This window comes from Meleagris gallopavo, chromosome 8 (genome assembly GCF_000146605.3).
Source record: "Meleagris gallopavo isolate NT-WF06-2002-E0010 breed Aviagen turkey brand Nicholas breeding stock chromosome 8, Turkey_5.1, whole genome shotgun sequence".
Taxonomy (NCBI): Eukaryota; Metazoa; Chordata; class Aves; order Galliformes; family Phasianidae; genus Meleagris; species Meleagris gallopavo.
Genome location: NC_015018.2, coordinates 976,108 through 1,001,502, shown reverse-complemented (window position 1 = coordinate 1,001,502; position 25,395 = coordinate 976,108).

The following is a 25,395-nucleotide window of genomic DNA, read 5'->3' as shown; positions in this document are numbered from 1 at the left end:
TTTAGGGTACTTGGGTGATTTCTGATAGATTTCCAGCATTATTTGATTTTATAGCATTTCTAGATGTTGGGTTAGACACTGAAAATTTAAGAATGATAGTTTTTACTCTAAGTCGTAGAGTCTTGGCAACAAAACTTTAATAAGGCTCATCCACACATCCATTACTGGGTATTTGTGAAATTCTACTGGATTTGATACCCCTTCTATGAACTCATTTATCTTCTGTATAGATATTTAGTTTGAGGAATGCCTTATGTTTACCAACATTTTACTCTTTATTTGCACTGCAGTTAAGCAAAACTTAAGACACTGGCTGGTTTGCAAGTAGGTTTATGTAAAAAGGCATATAGTTGCAGCAAAAATACACCATCTTTCTAAAAGTCAAGGCCAAAGGTAAGAGGCTGATGGCCTTCATTTGGTAGGAAAGCACCAGTGGCAGACTATTTATCCTTTTCTACCATCAGTGAGTACAGAGCTGAGCAGCTTTTATTCAGTCACCACCTCAGCTTCTCAGAATGATTGTCCCAGCTAGAGAGGGACTGTGAAGATAACGTGTTTTTGAGCACCTGAAGAAAATGTATTTGGAAGCTGGGCATTGCAGACTTCCTTTGCTTAGAATTGACACATCCACGGGAGTCACATGCTATGGAGTCTGCTAGTTTTTGTTTGTCTTAGCACCCCACAAGTTTAAGATAAACAGAGCAAAATATAGTGGTAGGGTTATGTTGTTTGTTTGTTTTTATAAAATCATAAAAGAGAAAACATAGTTATACACATTTGTAAAGATCCTATTGACAGCAGATTGAAATGTTATCCTGGAGACCTGACGTGTCTTCCTTCTTACCCAACAAGCTACCTGCCAGGACCTGGAAAGGCAATAAACACCTTTTCTAGTGTGCCAGGGTCTCAGCTGCCTGTGTCTGAGCTCAGGGGCAGCTACGTTACCTTAGATCTGATTGCTTTGGGAAGAAACAGCTGTGAGAAGCCTTTTGGAATTCCTTCCTGGTGTGGTATGAGAGATGCATTTTATCTCATCTCTTCACCTTGGTCTTTGCCTATGCAAGCTGTGCGCTTGTTTGTGCAGCCTTGGTGACCTGGCTTCCTGGCTAACCTACAGGCTGCCCGCCTTGCTGGGGGTTGTTAGGCAGTCCTTGGGCTGTTGGCTGGCCTTTCTTGCTGTCACACAGCCTGTGCTGTGTTTGGTCAGTTACTGTGCCACTTTGCCTGTGTTTATGAAGACATTCACTCTATTGTATTGTGGATACTTAGCCAAAGGCCTTGTTTTGACTTCAGTCAGGAAGGATTTTCAGATCCTTCTGCAGTCTTTACCGCAGTGAAAGGAATCAAGGTATACTGGATTAAACTTTTTGCATGTTAGATGCTCGTGGTGCAAGATCTCCTTTCCTGCTGAGTAAATCCCAGCTTCTGGATGCACTGGGCTTTACATTCTCCATGTACGTATGCTTTATTGGATGTACTGTTTGTCATGACGTAAATTAGATTATATGCAACACAGTATTCATTTTTATTAGCGTGAAATGTTTTCAAGGGAGGATAATGGATCTGAGAGTATCTCCTTTGTACGTTTTATAAATAGTATACAATATACTACAATACATTCTAATCACATAATTTTGAAAGTATGGATCATATTATCTGTTGCTCAGCTTCGAGGTAAATACCTCCTGAAAGAACGCCTTTTCAGTAAACCAAATCCAGTGAAGAAATTATGTTGTACTCTTTAGTCATACCCATTATGGCATTCACAGATATCTTCAGTAAATATCCTACTAGTTTCAAAGCTATTACCCATGTGAAAATCTCCAGCAAAGAAGATGTAAGAGAGAAAAAAAATATGATTTCAAGTTGAAGGAGGGAAGATTTATGTTGGATACCAGGAGAAGTTCTTGACCAAGAGAGTGGTGAGGTGCTTCCCAGAGAGGTTGTGGATGCAACATCCCTGGAGGTGTTGAAGGCCAGATGGGATGAGGCCCTAGGCAGCCTGGTCTAGTATTAAGTAGGGAGGTTGGTGGCCCTGCATGTGGCAGGGGGGTTGGAGATACGTGGTCCTTGAGGTCCATTCCTACCCAAGCCTTTCTACGGTATGTACTTTCCTTTGAAATGGCAATGGGATTTAATTACATTGTGTTTACTTTCATGACAGATGGCTGTAACTCAAGACTTAGTTACTTAGTCTTTTTTTTTTAAACAGTGTAAACAAAGTTGAAGGATTTATTCATTACCTTCCCAAACTTAAGCTCTGTCAGCAGAGATAAATATTTACCCATTCAACTCTAAAATTATACACTGAAATATTCTAAAAAGATGATTTTGAAGTTTTTTGTTTGTTTGTTTTTTGTTGTTGTTTTTTTTTTTTTGTTTTTAGTTCATGTGTGAGAAATATATCAAGGATGCATTTTCTTACACAGCATTACCTACGTATAGAAGTAAACGTCAGATGGCTTTCTTTTGTATTGTGTTTTGTTTTAGTCATTTTAGTTGTTGTGTCTCTGTCCTTCTGTGGACATCAACAGATGTGTGATTAGGTCCACAAAGAGAGATTTCTGCTGTGCTAAGGAAACTTGGCTTTCTTATTTGAATATTGAGATAGAAGAACACAGGGCATACTGGTCAATCTATCAAGTGGACCTTTCAACTCAAACAGGCCCCAACTTGAACGATGCTCTGAACTTTTTCTTAATGACTGTCTCAGTTCTCTGATAAAAAAATTAAAAGCACTGTAGAGGTTCAGGAATTACACAGTCAATATATCAGTCTGAAGATTTAAGAAGTAAATAAACAAGAACCAGTTTATTTGGCTAAGAAGGATAAATTATTCTTGAAGCAGGAAGCAGAGGAACACTTCATTAAATTTAACAAAATGTTATTCCCGTGGATGTGAACAAACTGCAGCATATCAGGCTTTGATAAACTGAATTGCTAGGTATCCAAAAGCTGATAGATGGTGCTTATGAAGTTTGTTTCCATTTTTAGAGAATGACATGGTAAAATGTCAACAGATGAAATTGTGGATGAGCTCAGTAAAAATAAAGCAAGACATAATTAAATGTTATTTAATATATAAAGAGACAGATGGGTACACAAATTAGAGAACTCTGTTCATGTCCCTGACAAACACTGTATTTAGACAATGCTTGCATTAGCCACTGTCCATCTGTAAACATGCTGGATGTTATCTTCAAAAGGAAACAAAATCCTAAGTGCCTCAAAGAGGAACTCTAATTTTTTTCGTTAAATTGATGGAAAATTCCAAGGAAAACTGTTTTGAACTGGTTGGTTTTGTTATATGGGTAACTGTGGTTGTTTAGAAAATATCAACTAATTTGTCATTGCTACTGATAAATCCTAGATATTGAACCAAAGCTAAGAAAGAAGTGGTTTTAATCTGGATATTGAAAAGAGACTAATTATTAAAGGATACTGTGAAAACTTTGTTTCTATAGATTTGAAGGTGGATGAAGAATTGATTGGATGGCTGCAGCCAGTGGTTGGGATGTGGTCAATGGCTCTATAAAGGCTGCTCCGAAAGTAATGCCTCCTATAGGCCACAATATTAAAGGAGGATGTTGGTGGCATGGCAGTTGAACCTTCCCACTGACATTACATTACGTTTTGTTGCTCTTTGACAAATGGCATCAGAGGGGCAGTCTGACAGAGACGTCCGACATGGAAGTGCATACGAAAAAGAAGTGTGGAATTGAACTTCTCTCTGAGAAAAATATGGTGCCCATTGGCATTCATTGACACTTACTGGATGTTTATGGAATCAGTGGATGTGAATGGTGCATTTCGGCAGTGGTGACCACGGTTCACCTCCAATGGCGCAGATTTTTACAAACATGGCTCTTGTTTATCACTGGCAAAAATGCACAGCTGACAATGATAACTATATTTAAGAAAAGTCTATGAAGCTGAGAATTTGCTCCCTGAAATAGTCTTATTCCCATCTTTGTATCTGTCATAGTTTCCATGGAAATAAATAGGAGGCAAATCCTTTGGAGCAGACTATGTCCAGGTGTGTCCCCCAGAGGTCACTTTTGGAAATAGTGCTCTTTAAGATCCTTATTCATGACATAGTTTGAGCAGTATGCTACCACTTGAGTCATGACCTGAACCACTGTTAGAGCACTTGGGGAAAGGACCTGATCAGCCCTGGGAGCACAGGTGAAAGCAATTGACCTGTGAGACCAGAAGGGCAGCCTGGCTGCACCTTTTTTAGACCTCATCTAAGGGCTGACTGCCACTGGGGAAGGATCTGTGATTGGAGATCCCTCCTTTGTAGAGTTCGTTCTGCAAACCTAGATCTTTGGAGATGGTTGAGCACTTTTCCTTTGTAATGCCATGCCATTTGTGTTAGTTCCTTTGCTAATATACTCCTGTATTCCCTTTCCACCGTGTTGAAATTTCTGATTGTGGGAGAGCATACCTTCAGGTTTGCTGATGACACTAAACTGAATGGTGTAGTTGGTATGACAGAAGGAACGAATGCCATCTAGAGGGACCTGCTCAGACTTGAGAAGTGGACATGTAAACCTAATGAGCTTCAGCAAGGTTAAGAGCAAGGTGTTGCAGCTGGGTCAGGGCAATCTTGGGTATGAGTACAGACTGGAAGAACTCACTGAGAGCACCACTGTGGAGAAGGACCTGAGAGTCCTGGTGGTTGAGAAGTTGAGCATGAGCCAGCAGTGTGCTCTTGCAGCCCAGAAAGCTACCTGTATCCTGGGCTGCAACCAAAGAAGGGTAGCCAGCAGGATGAGTTAACTTTATTTTCCTTTACTCTGCTTTCATGAAGACTCATCAGAAGTATTGCATCCAGGCCTGGGGGCCTCCACACGAGAAGGATGTGGAGCTGTTGTATTGGATCCAGAGGAGGGCTGAAGATGATTAGAGGTCTTGAGCATGTATTCCATGAAGAAAAGCTGAGGTAGCTTGGCTTATTTAGCTCAGAAAAGAGAAGGCTCCGGGGAAACCTCATTGTGGTCTTCCTGTACTTGAGGGGAGCATGTAAGCAGGAAGGACATAAAGGTTAGGTGTTAGGAAGAAATTATTTACTCGGAGGGCAGTGAAGCGCTGATACAGACTTCCCAGAGAAGCTGTGGATGCCCCATAATGGGAGGTGTTCAGGGCCAGCTTGGATGGAGCCCTGGGCAGTCTTATTTGGTGGGTGGGGGTTGGGTCTTGATGGTCCCTTGATCATCTCCTTAAAGGGACTTGATTTGTCCCCTCCCTTCCAGGCTGTCATTCCATGAGTCTGTCTGTGGCCTTACCATGCTTACATGTCCATGCATTGGAACTATGGTATCACTAAGTATACGATTAACAATTTAATCAAGGGCTTATTAAATATTTGAAATAACTTGTAATAATATTATACTACAAACTGTATTTCAATTGCTGTCTTATTGGGGATATTTCACTTCATTCAGCTCAAATATTATGAAACAAATAGGATGAACCATAGTATTCCTGTGAGCCCTCCCTAGTGTAAAATACCCCTTTGCGACTATAGACAGAATATAGCTTTGCTTTCTAGAACTGTTGGTTTATATCTAAACTCCTGAATGATTTTTAACTATATAGCAAAAGACAGCATAAATATGTAGAATGCCAGTAAGATCTGAACCATATCTTCACCTTTTGGGTTATTTCTCCAGTAATTGTCACTGGAAAGTAATATTTGATTGAGGAGCTTCTATGCTGTCTAATAAAACCTGCAAAAAATTTTAAGCTATAACCATCTCAATTTTCCTGCTCTGGCAGATTGATGAAAAGAATTTTTCACTCTTTGATAGGTAGCTTCCTTAAATTCTTCATGAAAATATTTTATATATATATTTATATATTTGAAGATCAAATATCACTATTTGCATATAAAAAGTAGTAGATTGTATAGGTGAAGATAATTTCTCACACAACCTCAATCATTTCATTCTTGGGAGCTGAAGTTATGATGAAAACATAGTGAGAGGAGATGCTGAGTCGAGAATTGCTTATGCAGTGGTTCTAATATCTGATCTATTGAGTGCATTTCATTTTTTTTTTTTTAATGCTTATATGTCAGGGGTATACCAATCTATGCAAATTGCCCTCTATTCCTTCAAAAATGATTTTAACAGTTATCGCAGTCCACGTCATTTTACATTTCATTTGCTGTTTAGAGTAGTTCATTTTGTTTGATGGTCAAATACAGAAAAATATTTTGTATGGTGATGAATTAGTTTTCTTTAGCTTTCTCTGGCAGCTCAGAACTCTTAATTTATATTCAGTCTATTACAGGGAAAAAAGGATGCTGAAACCTCATAGGAAAAGGCTGACCATTGACTTAGCTGGGATTTTGTCCTCTGAACTCAGTGGGGGCAGGACCCTATTTCAGGGTCTTTGATGCAATCAGTTTGATGATCTTACTGAAATAGAGTCAAATTAATCCTAGGAGCCATCCATCCAGTATGATGCTAATCACTTGAGAAAAGAAGATGAATTGAGGCATTATTGGTCAAGCCAGCACGATGACCTTGTCATTTTGTTCCCACAAAACCATGGAATATTATTCTGTTCTAAAGATACTTGAAGTTTATCAGAACACATGAAAAATATGTTTCTAAGACCAAGATTAGAAAGACTAGACAGTTCTCCGTGGCTCAGCTACCCTAACTCATAAACACTTATGTTTAAGGGTAACATCATGTTAGTGCAGAAATAATTTGCTATCTGACCAAATACTATGTCCTATCCACTTCAGGTTATATGGTTTTAGACAGTGCTGCTGTTCTAATTAACGAGTAAATTAAAAAGAATGAAGAAGACTTGAAATATTTTTATTTTGAAATGCTACTTAATTTTTTTAGTTCCTTCAGTACTTAAATTATGTCCTTATTTTTGTGTTCTTGCAGGTGTGCAAGTTAATTAAGTAGGATGGAATTGAAGATATAGGGACAGTAAGTCAGGACAGCAGCTAATAAGAACTTCTTTACTATGCAAGGTCATGAAACTGTCTCTGGTCTCACGCTCACCTGATCAGTGTGTTTCCAACACTAAGGGTTCTGCTCCCAATGGAGGTAGTCAGATTTTATCTTGATTAATTTTGGTGCAGTCTACATCAAGTTAAATATTTAGGTATCTTTCGCAGTATCCGTGTTTTTAAAATATTTTCAGACTTTCACATATCTTTTTTGAAATCTTCTTTTTGGGGACAAAACTGTATAATCCCTTAACAAAATACAGTTTTTCGTGCCAGCACGATGAATGTTGTTTAGGCTTAACACAAAGCTTTGCCAGAAACAAAGAACTGTTAGGTTTTTAACAAGGCAAGGCAGTAAATTGACTTGGGATTTTTTTTTTTTTCCCAACAAATAACCAAATTCATCTGTGATTTAGTTGGAGACCTAAATGCTTTAGGGGTATAGAACTTAGTATGATGTGTATCTTATTTAGGAACTGTTCACAGAATCAGAGAATTGTAGGGGCTGGAAAGTACCTCTAGAGATCATTGTGTAGAACCACCCTGCTTAGCAGGACTCAATTTAAACTAAGCAGTCAGAGTAGTGGTCTTTACAAATCTTGTGGTGTTTTTTTTTGTTTTAATACACGCACGTGCACATCTCCAGTAGAATGTACAGAATTATTTAAATTTTCAAATAAGTTTTCAAGTAAGCAATCCTTTATTGGTTTAAATATTTTTTTGTTTGTTTGTTCTTTTTTTCTTTTTGAAATTTTTTTCAGGAGTAGCTAGAACATTACAGAACATACCATGTTACAGGGTTGTCATTCAGAACAATATGCCCTATCTAGTGTCATCTGGTACTCTGCATCAAGAAGATGAGGCAGGTTCAAGGAAAAATAATTTGGATTGAGTCTCTTTTCACACAGAGCTATGGCTAACCATTGCAGGTCGGATTCTCTCTCAGAGAGAAGGGATTATCTGCTGATTACAGACAGCTGCAAACTACTACTGCAACTGTAAAATGTAGTTCGCCAGGAATTTTCAATGGAATCTTATCCCTCCCCCTAGGAATTATTTTATCATTTGGCTATGTTCACAAATAGATACAATATACAAATACCTTACCAAAATGATAACACATATAGGGTGGTATCCTACTTTCTTATTGTCTGTCTTTAGTGAGAATATCTGAGACTAGAACTGAATCTTTTCTCACAATTTTTAGTAAGCAATCACAGAAATCAATCCCTATTTTTCTTTAAATTGTTATTTATAGAATTACTTGTAATATTTATTTTGTGCACAGTTACTGTGCTTTATTGGAATAGTTTAAGAAAAAACACCTCTCAATGCGCAAATGGTTAGACTTCAAGTTTTTTTAGGCCATGTTTTTCCTATCTTTGTTTTTATCGTCATCCTTCCAGGAATGTAGTAAACATTTTCTTGCTTTGTGGTAGCGTTTAATTTGCCTACCTAGCATTATTAAAATTTTACATCAATAACAGGAAATTAATCTTACTAGTATGGTACAGCGAAGTTTCCAAGCCTTGCCTTCAGAAGCATCTTAAAATTAGTCTTTTGATATAATCCTTAATTAGAGAACTTGCTTGAAGAAACAGATAAGGGAAAATGCAAAATTGCTTTTCTATTGAGTATTTGTCAAAGGCAAAGCTGGTTAGGTTAACAAGCATGCTAAGTCAACTTAAAGTTTGCCAAGGCACTTTCCTCACAATGATGAAAGGAATGCAATGATTCATGCGTAAATGAAGAAATCATACTTCAGGCCTAGTAACAGCAGTGATCCCAATTTCTTGAACTGTTTTTCATTGAGTCGTGCGAGGGACAGTGCAGGCACGTGACCACTTCAAAGCACTTGTTTCAGAAAAGCTTACAGTGAAACAGCTTTAATAAATGGAAATAGCAAAAGACAGGTTGGCAGTGAGCACCGACAGGCTCTACAGCAAGCAGAGCTTTTGCGATTATGTGCCAAGTTCCCAACAGTCTGTTGGCCTATTCAGCAAATTCATTATTTGTGTCAGTTATGAAGAAAACAGCTTAATCTTTGTAAGTTCCTCTGATGCCCCAAGGCTGGTGCTTCACTATTCTGTCACTTTCCAGATTGGTCCAAGTTTTCAAAACCAAGCTGAACTAAATGCTTTCACTACTTCTTTGCTGTCAGTTCTGGTTACTTTTAAAATGTTCGCTTGTTTCTCTGGGCTTCTTTCCCATTCATTTTGCCCTTCATATTTTGTCAAACTTCTAATTACTGCATATGCCTACCCTCAACAACAGACAAGTTAGATGAAAATTTTCCTACATTTCTTCCATTATTAAGAAATGGTTTGCAAAATACAAATTGTTTTATGTTTCTTTCATGTAAGTTTTATTCTACTCAAGTAGCGAGTATCTTAGCAAAAGCAGCTCAGTGGACAGTCACTGCAATGTAATGGAAACATCTTAATTCCTCAGTGCAACCATTGTTGAATGTGTGTTTGAAAAAAGTAAATCTTTAAATCTGTGATTATCAGTTAATCAAGCATTGAGACATTACTGCTGCTACCTTTTCTGGAGCTCAGTAGGGGAAACACTTGGCAAAACATGACTGATCCCTATTCTTCATCTGTATCAGTCCAAAGGTTACTGGTTACCTTTTACTCGGTGTTAGAACAAAATTAATCTCTTTTCTCAACTCCATCAGGTTGTCCTAAATAGTGTATATAGCTTTATGTTTTGAGATGATTTTTTTCACTCAAGAAATGGAAAATGGCTGTGTACAAGTACTATTCTGCTTTGTCCATTTTGTCAGAGTGTAATTTAGTGAGTAAGAAAGGCTCATGCTTGTGTATCTTAGTATTTATTGTACTTAGTGCATGGATTATGAGATCCTGCTTTTGCTGTAGTATTGTTTCTCCGCCTACTCACAGGGCGGAGAAAAGGTGTAGAGCTCCTGGTGGATTCAGACATGTCTAGTTTCTCTGATGCGGTTCTGATCTTGATGGTTATAATGCTGGCATCTCACGCTGCAAGGTACCCATGAGAATTAGTAATAAAATAGGCATCATTGATATAAATAACACTGAGAAATCTTTCTAGCTGCTGTTGCCACATCTTAGGTGAAATATTTTGACTGATGCCGAGCCAGTCTGTCTTTGCAATACTATACCGGGACTGGTGTGTTGCACCTGATTACTGGTTTGCAAACTGTGGTGAAAACTTCCTGAATAACAGCTTCCTTGATGAACTGGGTTGTGTAACGTATAAAGGCAGTGAGATAATGTTGTTAGCTAAATTGCTGCATCAGTGTTTTACTGCTGGTGTAATTACCATATTTATGTGCAATAACTCAGTGTTTCAGGAAAATCTTGCTGTGAACAGATAGTTTTGAGCGTTGAGTTACGTTAACTGAAATAAACTGACTTCTGAAAGTATTTTCCTTTTACAGTTTTAATAGATAAACCAGAATACCATATTGCTTATGCCACATGCTTTATTGAACAGCCTTATCTCCTGTGTATTTCCATTTTGAGTGTCATTTGGGCTGCTCATACTTAGAACAACAGCACGAGTCTGGATATTCATAAACATGTGCTAGAATTATACAGAAAGCAATGAATCAACTTTCCTGGAGGTTTTCAGAAAACAGTTAACATTCTGAATTATACAGCAAGGAGTGAATCAACTTGGAGATTTACAGAAGACAGGTAACGTTTTGTAAATCAATCCAAATCAGGTCAGTGTTTAAAACTACAATGCTAGAGGTAAAATATCTTGTTTTCATGCTTCACACCTAGTTCTGGCTTTCTGTTTAATCAGACAACAGAGACAGCCTTTCATTACATTATTAGTTTCTTAAGGTTCCTGTAAGTTTTCCCTGTAATCCTCTAGCAATTGGGTTAGCACTCATTCTGCTCCACTAAGTAAAATTTCATACAACTGAAATTATCAGTGAAGTAAAAAGTACAGATTGGCAGCTTTGAGGGAAAAAGAGAACCCTGGTAGTTAGTCATGCTCCTTTTAGTTTGGCATTTCTCAAGTCTTATCTGTATATATTTATTCCTGCATTCCTCTTTAATGCATTTCCGTTGTACCCAGAAACTTAAAAATACTTTATTCTTTGGTTTCTTTCTAGCAAGTTTCATTGTTCTTATGTTGCTTTTCTTTAGGAAAAAGAAAACATATTTTTCCGTTTTTTTTTTTTTTTTTTTTTTTTGAGGATTGCTGCACCAAAAAGAACCTGAATTATAAAGATATTGTGATTACTGTAGTGCTACAGCTTTTCTATCTTTTTAACTAAATCCCGAATCTTAACTAGGAAATTATCTTTCCTTCACTAAAGTACCAAGCTGCTTCTGGAAGAACATCTAAAATGCAAGTTCAATAATTCATTATCAGCCTCTTTTTAGACTTGGTTTACTCTAGTTTCCCTGATTATGAGATAGCATAAGTTTCCGTGTGTGTGTGTATGTGTGTATATATATATATATATATATATTTTTTTTTTCAGCCTGATTTCTCCTAGGATGTCATATTTGCTGTCCTCTCTGTCGGGAAAAGGAATGATGTGCTTTCAGAAGAATTTTTTTTCTGGAACTAGACTTCTAATCCGTCAGAATTCTGTGTTAAATACATGAGCAGTTTATTAATCTAATCTAATGTATTCATATACTATTACTTTCTCATCAGCATGTCATTACGTTTCCTGTATTAGTCACAACAGCACTTCTATTTTTCCAAGACTTTATTTGTAAATGTTCTTTCAAAAGGAAATCTCTTTACAGGAGAAAACGCACGCAATAGTGAATTATTGTCTAAAAGGTATTTTGATTGATAAACTCAAGTATCACTTTTATGGATTAATTGCAAGTACTTATTAACTAGTTTTTAAGCCTTATACAGTTTTGGGTTGCCTTTCTACAGCCTGAGCTTCATCTGAATGTTTCATCTAGATTGGTCTATGGGTACCAACACGTGGGAACGATACGTCCTGTGGTTTTCCCTTATGAGGGTACTGGAAATGAAACATCAGTTACTCATGCATTCCGAAGAATTATGTTTATTTGCATTTAGATATGATCCTTCGGCTAAGAGAATTGCAGGTTTTAGCATTTTGTCTTCAGCCAGCTTGCGAAAGTTTGTCACCCACTGCTGTGATTTCGTATGCAGCCACACTTGTACTTCTCTCTCTGTCAGAAAGAGCAATGTCATAATATCAGTATGTATGCATGAAAGTACGAATTTGTTTAAAATAGAGCTGCAAGAAATTGAAGAGTCTACCAGGCAAAGAAAGCTTTTTCTTCCTTTTTACAAACAAACATGCTTGAAGCCTCAATTATTGGAAAGATCTGTATTCAGCAGAGAAATCTGTCAGAAAAAGAGAAGATGTATTCAAGGCCAAGTGTTTAAAATATAACATCAGATGAAAAAACTGGGATTTTAATAGCTAACACATAGATATTGGCCATGCTCAGGTATTCTTTCCAGCCAAACTAAGCTGATAAGACTCAGTTTCTGCGGAAGTATGGCTAGAGTGACTCTGCAGGGTGAACTCTCTAGGGAGCAGCTTTCTACTGATTTAAAACTTCTCTAGTTGCGAACATACTAAAACTATTATGTTATGTATGTTAAACCCATTCACATTAAAGCCTTGTTCTGTTCAAGTAGAAGGTCATCTGTGCAGATGACAGCAGCGCCTGTTAGTTGTGTGTGAACTGCTGCATCCAGGTGTGGCGAGGGATCAGACAGTGCTGGCCAAATGCAAAGCTAATCAAAGAAAGCTCCAAGCCACTGCATGAAAACAGACTCAGCTTCGCATGGGCCCTGCAGCACAGTTTTGCCCTACGCTAATCTTGCATGAGGATGAGGAGTGGCAAGTTGTTGGGTTAGGAAAGACTGGGCTGAGATCAGTGTCAGGATATTTTATTTTTTGGTGAATTCTTATGACTTTACAGTTCTGAGAATGATCTCCAGGTTTTCCTCTATATGTGTGTCCTTTAATCCTTGAATTGACACACATCTTCAAAAACTTGGCAGTACTACTGATGTCAATAGGGGGCAAGCTTTGTATGTTTCTTTTTTGTATTTCTGAACATGATTCAATGAAAGAGTTATTTAATCCCATATTACTTACAAGTGCTCTGAGACACGGTACGGTATCTCATTAGGTCAGAATCACAGATAGAAAAAATAGGCTCTCCCAGGGACTAAGTATGAAGATAAGAGGATTGAGTGGCTAAATATATTTTTAAAAAAATCTTGCTGAAAACTAACCCTTCTATTTAGCTTAAATATGATAGTAATTGGAACAAGAGAGCAAAAACCAGTTGCGGTTTAACATTAATATTTGAGATCTAGATCATCTTATTCAAGCTCTACTTTAATTTGGAATTAAATTATTAACTAAAAATGAGTATTTGCAAGTAGAATTAGAATTTGGATATCACAAATGTGTTTTCATAGGATGATTTTTAGGTATCTAAAAACTTGATATGATCTGCATCAATGTTTCCCTATGCTTCAATTAGGCCTGAGCTGGCCTAAGCAATCAGTGCATGCCATCCAGCTCAGCAGAAGTCATATGTTATTAGGGTACAGAAATTACAAGCTACAGCAGCCCACATTAAGATGTATTATTGCTGAAAGCACTCTTGAATTCCTTAATATATTAGACAGTAAATTACAGTGCATCATAACCAGCAAAGCCACCCATACTAGAGGGACAAGCAAATGCTCCTCAATTACTTTGTCATGGTTTGTCACTTCCTTTACTTCGTCAGACCTCTCAGCTTCACAAAAGATAGGAAGAGAGGGTGTTTTTTCTTCACCATTCATCATCTCTGCTCCATGTGTGGATCGCATGCATCTGGAAAAGAAAATCACATACCCATTCTCTTTATCTGATTAGAGCAAGAAATCCTTTTGTTAATTACTGTTTTCAATGCATTTCTGTCAATAAGAGCTGTTTCGTTTCTTAAATAATAGCTTTTTATGAAAACATGAATAAGAAAGCATGGACTTGAAATGCTCAAAATGAAGAATGCATTTTGCCTTCAGTCGTCATCTAAGTCTCTCACTGGACTTTAGTCTGTAATGTGCAGAATAAATGAAGTTTTAAACCATTATATAAGTACATATTTACCATCTCAAGATCTGGACTGGAATCTGATGACAACTTTTGTGTGTATGTATGGTTATTACCAGACTTCTTATTCAACAAGAATTTCATGAGAGAAATATTTTTCTTTCTGGCTGCCTAAAGTGGGGACAACAAAAAAAACCTTAATGTATTAGCCAGAAAGACATTTAGAACGCATCTGTTTAGCACAAATGTTATTTTTCCCCCATAAAAACATCTTGCTAAGTGTGTCTAACAACAATATACTTTAGAGAGTGTTTGTATTTCTGTATTGCTGTATTCCATTTACCACATCTGGAAGCACTCACAGGCTACCAAAGTATGGCATCAAAATGATCTTTCTTCAGCCACAGTATTGTTACTTCATGTTCGAAGTCATGACGATGCAACCTACTGTGTTATTATAAAATAATAAGAGTCTAAGGGAACATTTTAAAAAATTACAGTAAATAAAGATAAAATTAATAATCTATTTTTTAGAATAGTTGTGTTTATGATTCCCAAAAACTACTAAATCATAGTCACAGTTAATTATCAGAAATTGACTAATCTGTGGATAATTTGGAACCGAGTATGGGAAACTCAGTTTGTATATTTATACTGCTGCTATAATTTATAGTGTTGGTAACAGTTGCAAGATATACATTTTCAAAAGTTTGAGAATGATTATCAAATCTGTTTTATCAGCAATCAAGATATCAAGATATCAGCAATAATACATCTTAATGTGGGCTGCTGTAGCTTGTAATTTCTGTACCCTAATAACATATGACTTCTGCTGAGCTGGATGGCATGCACTGATTGCTTAGGCCAGCTCAGGCCTAATTGAAGCATAGGGAAACATTGATGCAGAAGATCTTTATCTTTTATCATCTGTATGATCTGATTATCATCTGTTTTAAATCTTTTCAGTAGTATTTTGGAAACTTAACTACTTTAAGTGTCCTATTCTTTTCACACTTGCAGCATTAATCCATTATGTGTTTGTAATAACTGTTATTCATTCCAGTGGACTCCCATTCATTAGAAAGCAATCAAACCCTCCCCATCTTTTTTAAAAAAATGCTTGTCACTGTTGTAGTTCTTATTTCTGGTATTAGCATCCTGTGATTCTACACTGACCTTATATAACTCTCGTTTCCTACCTGCCACGGCTTTCAAGCTTTGTGACATTTCTGTCTGCAGTAGCATCAATAGAGATCATTCCTAACTCAAATGTATGGAGGTTGTTTACACTGTAGTTAATATTTACCTTTCTTTTCAGTATTTATAACAGATTGTTCTAGTGAAGGAACCTTTCCTTTTTGAAAAGAGTAAGCAAAGAACATCTCTCTGGTAGAATCATTACCAATTTTGACAGTTTTACTTCCTTATTAGTGCATCTCACTCCAGTGAGTTGTCTCCTTTCCAGAGGAGGACGGTTTATGGCATTCTAAATATCTTAGCTGGCATAAAAACAGTACAGCAGGGCTAAATCTGTTGTTTAAAATGCTGAAAAATACTACGTTTCACAGTAGGACAGTGCGTAAATGAACTGTTAGTTACATGTAATGATTTTCTTGGCTTTGACTTCAAATTTTGTAGCTGTAAGAGCATTCATGATATCCATTCTGAAGTAGATGTTAGTCTCTAATCTGTTTGTGTTAGTAAAGCTGACTGCAGCTATTTTTTAGCTTTGATAAAGGTCAATTCATGGAAGAAAGACTGAAGAAAAGGGCTTCTCAGGAGCTCTTGTAAGTTAGCTTTCCATCTTAAGTGAAGTGATCAGCAAATGAACTTTCTATTATTTGTATACAAGCAATAGTCACTCTAGGCTAGGTGAAAAAAGTCCACAGTAATACCAAATATTGCCCAACATAATTGGACAAATTAAAACACTGAAAATGGTTAATATGATCTCATTTTACCATTTTAGAGCCATTTAAAAAGTGTGTTTATTAGTTATCTTTTAACATTTGACTTCATAACCTTTCAAACTAATTTATTTCATCTTTCCCTTTAGTGATCAGATGAACTTGGCACAAACAGGGAAAATACTTCCATCCATCCTAATTTTCACTTTTCATCCTTTTACAGTTGTGAGCTGTGCCTTTGTTTGATCTGTGGTGATGTCTCTTGGAAAGGCTGAGGGATGTGTGAACAGATAGTGCTGTGAGATCACTTCATCTCTCTCACCACGGGGAATGGCAGATGTGGCCATATCTGAGAATTGGAAAGCCTGTTCTAAAGAAAGAATTCAGTCTTGACCTCTTATAAGTCATCACATGTGGTCCATTTAGCGAGGCTTTGCAAGTTCTGTAGAAAAATGAAAGTTTTGTAAGAGTAATGAAACAAAAGCTGTAGTCTGTAGTTTACAGAGGATTGTACCTTCATGGCCGTGCTTTCATCTTTCTATTATGCCCTGCTTTGACTCACAAATGTTTTCACCATTACGCCATTTTTAAATAAGAGATTTTTCTCTTCTGTTTTGTCAAAAGTAGCATACCCCTTTTTTTTTTCCCACCAGTATTATTGCTTTACTGTAGACATTTCAGAGGACATAACATTCAATTTATTTTTAAGACTTTTTTTCTAATTAACTCTCCTGCAAGTTTACAAATCCTGACTGTACCGTGAAACTGATAGCGCAAAATAATTAAGAAGGACTTCTTTCATTGTTGAGATGGGCATAATTGAATTTAATTGAAACTTTTCTGATGTAAGCCTGCTTGGACAGTTATTTATTACTGGTCATAACTTTCTCTGATGCCTCAAACTGTACAGGAACCCTGCAATTAAATAAGTGAGATTTTTTTTTTCTTCACAAGTTCACCAGCAAAGGATGGAGAGCTCAGCAAGCTGTCAGCCATCCTCATTCTGAATTCTGTAAAAGGCAGCAGCAGCCAGGCTGAGGTCCAAGGTTAAGTGTGCGGTGTGCCAGGTGACAAAAGAAAACAATGTTACATCCTTTCTCTGGGATTTCTTAATAGCATATTCTCTTCCTGCAATATTCATTTCACTTGTACGCTCTTGAGCAAGTTCTGAATTCTTTCATGGTCATGAATAGTGTTTTTTTTTCCCACTGCAACCTCATTCACATGGGCTATTTTGCAATATTTATTTGGTAGATCACGAAATGCAGAAAATACGATCCTTTAATCGGTGAACAGTGTTCTGCCATTCTTTTTGTATTTCAGTTGTTTCACTAAATGTTTTTTTTTTTTCCAAAATAGGTGGTATAAAAATGCGTGAGAGGTAATTAATTGTGTCGAAGTAATGGGGCTTATTTTAGAGCCTCTTTTTCTGGCTAGGAAAGAAGGTATCAATTAGAGGGCAAATTGAACAAATTCACAGTAAGTGCACCTGAATATGATTTATTTATTTTTTTTCCATTTGCTTCCTTAGCATATTCCAAGCGGTTCTTTTCTTGTAGATTTTTATATGACACAAAATACAGCTATACATCTCTTTCACCTCCTCTTTGGGAGGAAAGCATGTGGACTCTACAGTTTTAATAAATGATTAAAACTGCTGTGTCTGTAATGTTAGTTTCTTTTGCTGTGTGTTTTTACAAATGAGACAAAATACGATGTGGAGAGAGTGTTTGGAGAGGGTATTTTGAGAAAAGTAAAAAATTAAGATTAAGTTGATTCATGGTCTGTACAAATTCACTTTCAGACGCCACAGTAATCTTGCACATCTTTACTATTCATTCTTATGGTGGAGAGTCTCAGTATGCTGAAGAAGTAGGCAGCCTTCCTCCTTGAGCTTTGCTGAATCTTTGTCTTATTGTAAGAGAGAACATAGAGAATCTAAAAAGGAAAGGAACGGGTGTTTGAACTTGAATAAAACTGTTATGAAGATATTAAAAAAAATAAAAATAAATAACAACCTGTGTTAAATCTTCTATGTTGCTGAGGAAATTAGCAAAGTAATTTTACGTAATTTGGAGCTTTCTAATATAATTTTTATTTTGTTGATGTATGTAATCTTGCCCCTCAAGAAAAAGTAGAGATAATAGGTATTCTGATTTTGGTCTGAGATCTTTTGGCCAGCTGAAGGGGAGAAGGCACCGTGGAAAAACTGAAAGTACTTCATTAGTTAGCTGCAGCAGTAGAGACATTGCTAGTGTATAACAATCTTGTCTTCATGTTTCTTTTGTATTTTTCAATCTCTGCACACAAAATGTTTTGACATGATAGTGGTAGTATGTCTTTCTGCACATGCAATGATATTTCCTCCACTTTTATTTTACATCAGTTACATTATGCAGTCGAAATTAATGAATCATCTTGTAACAATATAGAGAAGTCATATATGTATTTACTCTTTCAAATTGCTTTATAAATGGCTTAACTGATGAAAAATATCTAGTAGTACAGCTCACCCAGTGCTTAGTCTCAGTAACTGTTTTGCTTTTTATGTAACCTTATATCAGCTCGCTGATCCAGAGACTGTTCTTTTAAGTAGCTGCTTGGTGTTGTGCTTTATCAATATTTTGTGTGTTATATGAAACGTCATAGTGATTATATCACCTCAGAGAACAGGGTCATGTAGTATTAATGAATTACTTACGAGCCTATGTGAAGTGGACCACAGCTTGCTATTCCTTGGTAACAGCAGAATAGGAAAGAAATGTAGTTCTCTTTTAAAGGGGTGCATATTTCCTTGAACTAAATAAGTTAGATCTGCACTGACATGGTGATACAGAAAAGTGATTCTTGCCCATTTTTTTGCATGTTTCTGCCCTTTTCAATTACATGCTTTAAAACTCACTGCAATGACAAGTGTTAACTTCCTGCAGTTTTGCACTGTGTTGTGTCATCCAGAGAGAACTAGAAGCAGTTGTGTCCAAAAGAGAAGGCCATATGAAGTGACAACTTGTGCTGGCCTGAAGGAGCTTGGTCATGTTAACTCCTTAATGGAGAAGCTAATGTATGTCACCATTGTACCAATCAGTCCAGATGGAGAGAACAGTGTTAAAAATATTACTGCAGCTTTCATTATTTTCTGTAACTGGTAATGAGCTTGAATTTAGATATTGCTGCTTATTGTTCTCATTAGACAATTTTAAAGGAATTCAGCAAAGTGGAAGAGTAAAAGATAAATTGCTAATATTCATTCAAAATTCATTGCTATTTTGCCATGCTTCAAGAACCTTCCAGACAGCACATACTTGCACCCTATGAACAGAAAGAAGTATTGAAGCAATCTTTATCAATGATAAAGCTACTTGCAAAAATGCACTAAAAATACCTTCCTGTGTGCTGAGACTCTCTTAACTGTAAGAGAGAAATAAAATGTGCAAGATGTAGAATTTTCTTGAGACCTGAACTATGAGGTAAGTTTCTCCACCTTAGCGAACTTGCATCTTTTTACAAGAAATTCTGTGTTTAGATACTCAAAATATTTCTACTATGTAATAATCTTAAGACTATATTTAAATATAATATTTAAATATTTATAATCTTAAATCTTTAATATTTCAATATTTAAATCTACTCATGATCAGTGTTTTTTTTTTATCTGGCAGAGGACTCCTGAGGTAGAAAGGATGAACAATTCCATTCCGTCTTCTTTTTAGTCATAAGGAATTTTCTTTGTCAGGATTTATTAAGCATTTAGCAGCACTTTGAATGCTATTGTTTGCATTACCTGTAAAACAAACAAACAACAACAACAACAAAAAAAAACACCAAAAAAAAAACAAGTGATGCTTGTACTGATGTTAGCTGGTACATAAATGTTTCCAAATTGATATAAAATCAAGGAAGTGAAAATATATGCAGGAAACTGATTGAATTAAATGCACATCTTAAAAAACCAGAAAATAATTTAGTAATCTCGAAGTATCTGGTGCTCTTGGAAATCATCCTTATTAAGGTCGTTCATAGGCCTCCCTCCTCCAGAACGTGTTCTGCTTAGATACTGCATGGCAACTCCACTATGAATGCATCGAAGTTTATTCATGAGTGTTCTGCAGACGTTTCTGAGAGAAGATGCTTGTCTCCTCTCAGGAAAGGAAATCCTGTGTAGAGATGGGCAATATTCCAGTTACTTCTTAATGTTCTCTTTCCAATGCTATAAGCATGCCCGGTTGTCTGTCCGGTATCTATGACAGAAAGAGAAACATAACATTCCCAGAACACGGGAGGTAACCAGATGAGGAGAGCAATATCTGTTTTCAGATGCTGAAATTGAGGAGGTGGATAGAGTGAGACTGTGGCATATGAGGATGACAAAATGTAGGTAAGAAGAAAAGAAATAGGCTGACCTGAAATTCCATATGGCTGAGGGGAATGTCTACTTTGTCCCTTATGTTTTTCATTTCAGGCAAAGAAAGCACCACTGCTACATGTGAAACTGAAACAAGCGAGGCAGTAGGTGAAAGACACAGGTAAGACAGAACCTATCTACTACTATTTCTATTTCATCCTGTGTTTTAAGTGCTTCAGTAAGAGATCTGGAGTTAAGAATCCTCCAACAGACATTAGGAATCTGAAGGTATTCATGAAATATTTAGGTATGCCTGCTTTCTGTCTCTGCAAATCATTCTCTAACCCTCCCCACTGTCCCCATTTCTGCAGTTTCTATTCAGATTTTATGCATAGGTTACTCGAGGTAACAGACCGAAAACGTTACCTTGTAAAAAGTCAAGATTTTTCTTGGTTGTTACCATATAGTGTGTTCTTAAAAATTACTTCAACCGTAAGGACTTAAGTTCAGTTAATTTTCTTTCCATTTCCTACAGTCTTGTGCATTTTAATACTATTTACAGTTGATTAAATGCTAAGAAGTAATGACATCAATAAGATTTTTGTTTTTTTTTAAGGCATATTGCAAGTAGCTCTATCATGGAAATAGACTTGGAATATTTCTGTATTTGTATTTTTTTATGTGCTAGTAACAATGAGTAAGAAAATCAGTTGCAGTGCTGAGGAGAACTTGGAATTACAATAATATCAAAATATGCTCAAACATAGCACCTGTGCTCTTAGGTAAGATTGAGAAATTAGATACCATTTTTGATGCAATTAAGTAATTTGGAACAGTACATTTGTAGTGAAAATGCTAAGTCGCAGCCTGAAGGAGTGTTGCAGCACATGGTGGGAAGGCAGGGGCTAACCCAGGGGAGCTGAGGTGCATGCAGTGCAGCTGAGTGACTGGAAGGGCTGGAGCCAGGACCCACTTTTTTCCATACCTCATTTAAGGGTTGGAAGTGGAGGTAAGGGTATCTTGCTGCAGATCTCTGCCTACCTGAGGCCTTCCAAAGGTAAGCAGCTCTTCCCTTTTATTTCTGCATCTGTGGTTGCTGCATTTGGGCTTGTTCTGATTTGCTGCAGCCAGAGACTTTGCCATCCTGCTATTATTGTGGTACTTCCCATCCCATTATACCATTACAGCATTCAGAAAGCCATTCAGGTACTTATTATATATAAGATCTGTTTACATAAGTTATTTAAATAAATTTTTGGAATGGAAATAGATTACAACAGATAGTATCATAACATGCTTAAGGATACTGTTTCTGAACTAATTGATCTTTATGGAGAAGATTTAACAGTACTAACAGTAGTTTTATGTAAATGTGGGCTGGTCTAGGAATGATACATTCCTATTGAAGGAGTGAGGTAGATAAACTTGTCCAAATGCAGAAGTATTAGCGTAAGAAAAACTTTGGCTTCTGAATGCTTGAAGTAATCTGATTTAGGTAAAATCACTAGGTGTAAGAAAATCACTAGGAGCAAACATGTGAGCAAGCAACTTACAGCTACGAAAAACAATTGACACAGCACATCAGCAATTTGAATGTGTCCTTTTTGCAGGACACGATACAGCCTTCCAAAGAGATAGGCAAGTGGGGATCATTCCCACAAAAAATAATGCAAATCCAGGAATAGTCTGGTTTATAGTGAGTGCTTTTGAACTATTTATGCACTATGAATTTTTTACGCCTCTAATGGCAAGTAGTATTATTTGCTTTACAGTAAGTGGGTGTTTTCAAAATCATTCAGCAGCTAGTTCTAATGAAGCTAAAAATAGCATTGATTTTGGTGGTTTTTTTTTTGCTATTTCAATTATATAGACAGGGCTGAAGTGCATCTGGGTGTAAACAAGACTGGAAAAAATATCTAAGAATGACAAAATGATAATTGCGTTTGATCTGTTTTCTAGTTTCTGTTTACTCAGTAATGTCGGGTCTACAGCTCAACCTGCTTTTTAGTGTGCAACTTTTTATATTTAATTAACACAGCTTTTAGTCTTCTTTCTTCATCTCAGGATGGAATCAGTACAATCAGTACAGGAGGAACAAGTCAAATTCTTTGAAGGTTTTTTTTTTTAGAGATCTCTTTGGTACGTGCCATTTGTACACATTTGGGCTCTGTCTGGTACAGTCTCTAATGTCCTGTGGGAGCAAATCTCAAAGTTTATAATCAGTAAGATCCTGGGAAGATCTCCAAGGATCTTAGAAGTTAGAGTTGCCCATCCAGAATACTTAGTATTTCCGTCTGGGCTTATTCATGATCTCCTGGCTTAAAATACGAACCTAAAATTGTGAGAACTAGGCACCTGAAACTATTTAAATTTCTCTCATTACACTTCAAAATCATCTGGATAGCCAATAGAAGATGATATGAAGGAAATTTCCTGAGGGCTGCATGTGCACGCAGAGTGAAAGAAGAAATAAGGGACAGCAGAAAATGAATAATACATAAAACGCTTCTGTGTGGATCAAAGAAAGGAAAGGGGAAATGGTAAAAAACAGGGAGAACATTTTCACCCTTTACTACTTTTTTCTGCACAGGTGTTCACGGTTTCCATGGAAACTTGAATATAGTCTGTTTTGAGGGGTGGGAAGTAGCATTTATTTCATTTCTGTTTAACTGCCATAAATGCAATGGAAAAATTCATATGTGGTTTCTGTTTTGCATGATTAGGCCAGCTACTTCCACCAAGAGCACTCACTGAAACCAACGAATCTATTGAACCTTGTGGTTAAATTATGAATATACTTTATTTTTACATATCACAGGAGCAGTTGTAGTCATAACACAAGCCTAAGAGGTATCAGGAGTTAAAATTGAGTTTGTCTTTCATCTCAGTAGGTGATGCACTTAGATTATACCGGTTAAATGGATTTCTTCAAATGTTTTCATCTACAATTCTCATTGTGTTTATGCAAAATTATTATACTTTTTTTTTTTTTAAGGAACTTTATTTTGTTTTGCAGTATCTAATATTAGGTCAAGAAGAAATAAGTTTTTATCGCGGTATTTTGTTGTCCAATGAATAATACTGAGAAAATGGATGGAAATAAAATAAAAACAGGCTATGCAAAATGAGATGCGTGATTTTTGTACTGATCTCATACGTATCAATTGTTTGTCGCTGGTGTGTACTTCATTTGTTCTGAGGCAGGCTGCCTGTGGTTGCAGTTATACAGATGCTATTGTCCTGAAGAGGCTGAAGAGGCTGGCGGTTAATTTAACATTATTGCTTCTTGATTTTACAATTAAAATCACAATTGAGAGATTTTTTTCTAACTTTTCAATGGAAGTAAGAATTAAGAAATAGAAGGTGCTGATTATCAGTAGACAATTTGTTAAGCTACAATCTGCACAACTGATCGCACAGAAAGTGCTGAGTTAAACAGTAGATTCATGATGCTGTTACAGGAATTGGGTTTGTGTGTCTACAGGTCCCCAGGAGCAAAATATGGAATTAACTGCATCACAGGGAAAAATAGGCAGTCCTTCATATTGGGAAGTAGGTAAATTGTGTTCCGCAGGTGGATAAGGACAATATAATGCTAAGAAGGTGATGGCATTCCTGCTTTTTGTTCCAAGGAGTACATACTTTGTTTTTGTATTAACTGGTCATTAAGATGAAATCATTTTAAAAATATATTTACTTTACTGAATGTGGGATTCCCTCTTCTGAACTGAGTCTGGATATAAGAAGCAATACTAGGCACAGGCAAATTAATGAAGCATGGTGTTGGTGGGAGAGTATAGGAGGAGCAGAGCTGCACTGCATTAGACAGCCCTAGGAATTTGGAATGGCAGTGATCTGAAACAGTGATCTGCTAGAAATCATCCTTATGCTTAAATGCATACCCACTCCAATGTGCCTGCTCAAATTTTGCTCACAGTCCAACTGCTGGATGTCAGCCACCATATGGCACTGCTTACTCAGCTTCACATGGACACAGATGTGACACCAACTTCTGTTCATGGCTGAAAGCAGCTAGAAGATGTTGGATTTAGATTTTTATTAGAACTCCAAAATATAGTAGCTCAGTTCCATTTAATTATGGCAATAGGAATGTTATTCTTGGTTTGTTTGTTTGTTTGTTTTTTTTTCCCTATCATTTATCTCCTTTCATTTAAAAAAGAAAAAACTCTACTGGCTATGCTCAAAATGGAATAAATGCTGTTAGTTCTGTATATGCATTATTGTTCAGGAGGAATGGGTTTGGTTTTCACTATAAATACACACTTTGATTCATTTGACTATTGAAAGATAATAGGTGACTATAAATAATACTCAATATATGAAAAGTTTTTTTGAGATTAAATCCAACATGCTAATTAAATTCTCATTATTAACTCTAAGTATGGTGTGTATACCATAGTTTATTTAAACGATTAACTAAAAACATTTCATTACATTTTTATGATCCTTAAGTCACTGTTTCTGTTATTCTTCCTCCCTTCCTTTTCTTTCCATCTTTTTCCCTTCCTTGTCTTCCCAATTACTTAGTTTTATATATGTATGCGTACATTTTGGTAATAGTCATATATATAGTATATACATATAGTATACTGCCTTCAATTCTATTCTATATCAGTGGAATTGTTGCTGTGATGGTTTTAACATGTGGTTTTTGACAGTCATCCTTAAAGTCCATGAAAATGACCTCTTTTATTTCCATATGCTCTGTATTATAGAATTGCTTGAGTTGGAAGAGATTCTTACAGGTCATCCACTCCAGCTACCCTGTCATGAGCAGGGACATCTACAGCTTGATCAGGTTGCACAGGTGCTTGCAGGCAGACTGTTTGTTCTCACAATTTATTGACATCAGTGTGTAGATTGGAGCTCCCACAGATAGTGAAGTCTCTCAAAGTTCTTGAGTGGTCACTCTCTGGATGTTAACCATTCTCTGTAAGCCTCCTCTCAACACTCTCTTCAGTTGCACCACCAGATTCCCTGAAATGTGGCTTAGCAGTGGAGAAAATGTGAGGGAGCAATACCCACTGTCTGTTGAGCAGTGTCTGCTGTGTGTCCAGTGTGCTCAGTCCTAGGATACCAGCACCAA